General features: G+C 46.1%; 1 protein-coding gene across 3 annotated transcripts in view; it reads right to left on the bottom strand.

Moving 5' to 3' along the window:
* The window catches only part of l(3)80Fg (dnaJ homolog subfamily C member 16 l(3)80Fg), a 114579-nt gene extending 109316 nt beyond the window's left edge, over positions 1 to 5263 (bottom strand). Inside the window, exons 1-2 of one of the 3 annotated variants that reach the window (XM_070103035.1) lie at positions 5177 to 5263; positions 4412 to 4639 (exon numbers count right to left, since the gene is read on the bottom strand). The gene's annotated coding sequence lies outside the window, so the exon portion shown is untranslated. Of the gene's footprint in view, positions 1 to 4379; positions 4640 to 5176 lie in introns of all 3 variants that reach the window. The other 2 variants (XM_070103033.1, XM_070103034.1) reach the window with 2 other exon arrangements.
* Between the last annotated feature and the right edge of the window lie 280 nt (positions 5264 to 5543).

The raw sequence follows: 5543 nt of genomic DNA on the forward strand, positions 1-5543 counted from the left end.
GTGCATGTGCGTGTGCGCGTGTGTGCGTGTGTACTCACCTAGTTGTGGTTGCAGGGGTCGAGACTCAGCTCCTGGCCCCGACGTGTGTGTGTGTGTGTGTGTGTGTGTGTGTGTGTGTGTGTGTGTGTGTGTGTGTGTGTGTGTGTGTGTGTGTGTGTGTGTGTGTGTGTGTGTGTGTGTGTGTGTGTGTGTGTGTGTCACTTGTTCTATCTAGGCTGGAATATTGCTGCACTCTAACAGCACCTTTCAAGGCAGGTAAAATTGCCGACCTAGAAAATGTACAGAGAACTTTCACGGCGCGCATAACGGAGATAAAACACCTCAATTACTGGGAGGGGCGCTTGGTTTCTAAACCTGTATTCCCTGGAACGCAGGAGGGAGAGATACATGATTATATACACCTGGAAAATCCTAGAGGGACTAGTACCGAACTTGCACACGAGAATCACTCACTACGAAAGCAAAGACTTGGCAGACGATGCACCATCCCCAATGAAAAGCAGGGGTGTCACTAGCACGTTAAGAGACCATACAATAAGTGTCAGGGGCCCTGAGACTGTTCAACTGCCTCCCAGCACATAAGGGGGATTACCAACAGACCCCTGGCAGTCTTCAAGCTGGCACTGGACAAGCACCCTAAAGTCAGTTCCTGATCAGCCGGGCGTGGTCGTACGTTGGTTTGCGTGCAGCCAGCAGCAACAGCCTGGTTGATCAGGCGCTGATCCACCAGGAGGCCTGGTCACAGACCGGGCCGCGGGGGCGTTGACCCCCGAAACTCTCTCCAGGTAAACTCCAGGTATGTGTGTACTCACCTAGTTGAGGTTGCGGGGGTCGAGTCCGAGCTCCTGGCCCCCGCCTCTTCACTGATCGCTACTAGGTCACTCTCCCTGAGCCGTGAGCTTTATCATACCTCTGCTTAAAGCTATGTATGGATCCTGCCTCCACTACATCACTTCCCAAACTATTCCACTTACTGACTACTCTGTGGCTGAAGAAATACTTCCTAACATCCCTGTGATTCATCTGTGTCTTCAGCTTCCAACTGTGTCCCCTTGTTACTGTGTCCAATCTCTGGAACATCCTGTCTTTGTCCACCTTGTCAATTCCTCCCCTCAGTATTTTGTATGTCGTTATCATGTCCCCCTATCTCTCCTGTCCTCCAGTGTCGTCAGGTTGATTTCCTTAACCTCTCTCCTCAGGACATACCTCAGCTCTGGGACTAGTCTTGTTGCAAACCTTTGCACTTTCTCTAGTTTCTTTACGTGCTTGGCTAGGTGTGGGTTCCAAACTGGTGCCGCATACTCCAATATGGGCCTAACGTACACGGTGTACAGGGTCCTGAATGATTCCTTATTAAGATGTCGGAATGCTGTTCTGAGGTTTGCTAGGCGCCCATATGCTGCAGCAGTTATTTGGTTGATGTGCGCTTCAGGAGATGTGCCTGGTGTTATACTCACCCCAAGATCTTTTTCCTTGAGTGAGGTTTGTAGTCTCTGGCCCCTAGACTGTAGCTCCGTCTGCGGTCTTCTTTGCCCCTTCCCCAATCTTCATGACTTTGCACTTGGTGGGATTGAACTCCACAGGCCAATTGCTGGACCAGGTCTGCAGCCTGTCCAGATCCCTTTGTAGTTCTGCCTGGTCTTCGATCGAGTGAATTCTTCTCATCAACTTCACGTCATCTGCAAACAGCAAACAGGGACACCTCAGAGTCTATTCCTTCCGTCATGTCGTTCACAAATACCAGAAACAGCACTGGTCCTAGGACTGACCCCTGTGGGACCCCGCTGGTCACAGGTGCCCACTCTGACACCTCGCCACTTACCATGACTCGCTGCTGTCTTCCTGTCAAGTATTCCCTGATCCATTGTAGTGCCTTCCCTGTTATCCCTGCTTGGTCCTCCAGTTTTTGCACCAATCTCTTGTGTGGAACTGTGTCAAACGCCTTCTTGCAGTCCAAGAAAATGCAATATATATATATATGTGTGTGTGTGTGTGTGTGTGTGTGTGTGTGTGTGTGTGTGTGTGTGGGGGGGAGGGGGGGAAGAAAGAGAGAGAGAGAGAGAGAGAGAGAGAGAGAGAGAGAGAGAGAGAGAGAGAGAGAGAGAGAGAGAGAGAGAGAGAGAGAGAGAGAGAGAGAGAGAGAGAGAGAGAGAGAGAGAGAGAGAGAGAGAGAGAGAGAGAGAGAGAGAGAGAGAGAGAGAGAGAGAGAGAGAGAGAGAGAGAGAGAGAGAGAGAGAGAGAGAGAGAGAGAGAGAGAGAGAGAGAGAGAGAGAGAGAGAGAGAGAGAGAGAGAGAGAGAGAGAGAGAGAGAGAGAGAGAGAGAGAGAGAGAGAGAGAGAGAGAGAGAGAGAGAGAGAGAGAGAGAGAGAGAGAGAGAGAGAGAGAGAGAGAGAGAGAGAGAGAGAGAGAGAGAGAGAGAGAGAGAGAGAGAGAGAGAGAGAGAGAGAGAGAGAGAGAGAGAGAGAGAGAGAGAGAGAGAGAGAGAGAGAGAGAGAGAGAGAGAGAGAGAGAGAGAGAGAAAAGAAGAGAGAGAGAGAGAGAGAGAGAGAGAGAGAGAGAGAGAGAGAGAGAGAGAGAGAGAGAGAGAGAGAGAGAGAGAGGCAGAGAGAGAGAGAGAGAGAGAGAGAGAGAGAGAGAGAGAGAGAGAGAGAGAGAGAGAGAGAGAGAGAGAGAGAGAGAGAGAGAGAGAGAGAGAGAGAGAGAGAGAGAGAGAGAGAGAGAGAGAGAGAGAGAGAGAGAGAGAGAGAGAGAGAGAGAGAGAGAGAGAGAGAGAGAGAGAGAGAGAGAGAGAGAGAGAGAGAGAGAGAGAGAGAGAGAGAGAGAGAGAGAGAGAGAGAGAGAGAGAGAGAGAGAGAGAGAGAGAGAGAGAGAGAGAGAGAGAGAGAGAGAGAGAGAGAGAGAGAGAGAGAGAGAGAGAGAGAGAGAGAGAGAGAGAGAGATGAGAGAGAGAGAGAGAGAGAGAGAGAGAGAGAGAGAGAGAGAGAGAGAGAGAGAGAGAGAGAGAGAGAGAGAGAGACTCAACAATCAATATTTGCACCAATAACTCATTACAGTTGTGACCGGGTGTGGAAGTGTGAATTGCTCATTACTCTATAATTTGTTCATGATTGTAGCCAAAGTATAAACGTAAGTAACCATTCTACAGAATTCATTACCTTTGTAACTTGTGAGCTCATTACCTTTGTACCTAGTTCAGCTATCAAAACTTTGGGGGCCCAGTCCCTGGACCCATTACGTACCTCTGTAATCTTTTGACTACCGCCCACAGGATGGGTATGGGATGCATAATAAACATATTAAACTTAACAAAAGAGGCATAGTAATCGGATTTTTCCTAAGAGTATAATACCGAATTTGTAGTCCTGAGCTTCTTGACGAGGAATGTACATACATTCACCATACCTTCACTGATTTACATTTTCCTTCCTTTTTCATCAAAGACTGCAAGAAAAGAGCTCTTCAGATCATTAACTCGACGCACAACACACCTCCTCACTGTCTCAACAACCAGGTTGCATTGAACGTTTCTAAAGTACTTACACAAGCTAACACTAGTCGCCATTGTTCCAGTACTTCAATAAAGGGTCTAATCAGGACAATCCAGGCACCATGAACCAGTCAACGCAGGGGTTTAAACTATACCCTGTGGAGGCTCGACAAGATTTATGTAGGTGAACCAGCAAGAAACCTTGAAACCTGAACGATTAACTTGAACAACGCCTGCGTACAACACCGAAATTCCACCAATCATCTCATGAAATTCAGGGACACCAGATTAGTGACCAAATAAACTAATTTCCGCAGACGCAAGTGTCTTGAATCTTCACTAATAGCCGTTTCTAATACAATTAAACAAAATAAAGGCAGCTTCACCATCTCTGAAGTCTTAGCAAGAATCCTCCTGAAAACAGTAAACCTGCCATCATATAGTCTCTCCTGCTAATACTACACAAGCACATTACAGAGGATGAACACAAACAGGCTTCCTCTAATCCAGCCTCCAATAGAAATATTTGTCTATTCTATTTTTATGCTATCCAAGTAATAGCTTTTATATCCTTTTACTCATGTGCAAGTTAATTGTTCTACCATATTGTATTACTACTACTACAACTTGTATCACTGCTACTACTACCATTAGTATTACACCTCACTAAGCCTATATATACCCTCTGTGTCAATCTATTGTTTGTAATGGCTTGATAAAGCTCCTGAGAGCGAAACGTTGCCACAATAAAAGTCACATTAGTTGCACTTGTGTCCTTTTACTTTACTTTTGATATCAACTTCTTACAATGTTTCCTATACTCTCCCCACCGTCCTCCCACCTAATATAATTACTATCTGCTTCAGTAACCAAACTTTAGTGGACTTATAACCTGGGAATACCTTACAAGTGGGCCCTGCCCACCTCTAACGACGTCTCCAAGTGCTGCATCTCCATATAACACTAACTGTTATGGGTCAGATCATTTACTAGTGTGGTTGTCTCCACCCCTCAGACTGGTCAATGTTGCTGTGTTGATCAATGTTGCAGCAGACACAGCCAGTCACAGCACTCCTCAGACTGGTCAATGTTGCTGTGTTGATCAATGTTGCAGCACACACAGCCAGGCACAGCACTCCTCAGTTACCACACCTGAAATAAAACATTCACATTATAACCATGAACATTATACACATTTATAGGTAAACATTACCATGTTATATAAACTAGTAACATTACTGCCTGATATAAGCATTAATGTTGAACACAGTAAAGCGATCTTTTTCTTTAATAAATATTTCTTTCACATAAACCTGATGACTAATAATTTGTTTACATGGAAGTCTATATCTGGATCACAAGGCGCAAGTTCCTTGGATCAAGAGACCTTCACTAAGTTATTTTTCAATAATGGAAAAAATAGCCCAGAACTGGATACACAATTATGAGTTATGTAACGCCTAGTGTGAGAGTTATTGTTTGATCAGAGGAAGGGGAGTAGCTCCAGTTCCTCGCATCAAAGCCTCTCCACTAAGGTCAATAACCCCCGCCCCCCTCTAAGACATTAGACCCCAAAGAAAATTAAGTCTATTAAAACAATAATTTGGTGGTCAAACTGGTGGCGGGGACCAGGCGCTGCAGCTCAACTCTGCTGTTGTACTGGCAAATACGTCACCAGACAATACTTACGTTATTTAGGTGTATTAAAAGAATGAGGAAGCGGTAAAGCCGGCGGGGTGGCAGGAGGAGCAACACGTCTCTCCTATACGACCACTGAATTTCAACTGACCTTTAGTGCCCTTGAGGTTGGTCACTGTCCTGACCTTCACTATAACACCATCACTGATAACCTGACTAACTCTGACTACCACCACTAGATGCCACTACTACACCACCACTACCATCACTAGATGCCACTACTACACCCTCACTATCAGTACTACTCATGGTGGAGTGCTCAACCCATGGGGGTCATGGACCACCTGGGAGAATAACTTCACTCCCAGGTGACATAGATCACATTCTTTAGATCAAGAGACCCTCACCACCACCTTCA

The sequence above is a fragment of the Cherax quadricarinatus genome, chromosome 84 (assembly GCF_038502225.1).
Source record: "Cherax quadricarinatus isolate ZL_2023a chromosome 84, ASM3850222v1, whole genome shotgun sequence".
Lineage (NCBI taxonomy): Eukaryota > Metazoa > Arthropoda > Malacostraca > Decapoda > Parastacidae > Cherax > Cherax quadricarinatus.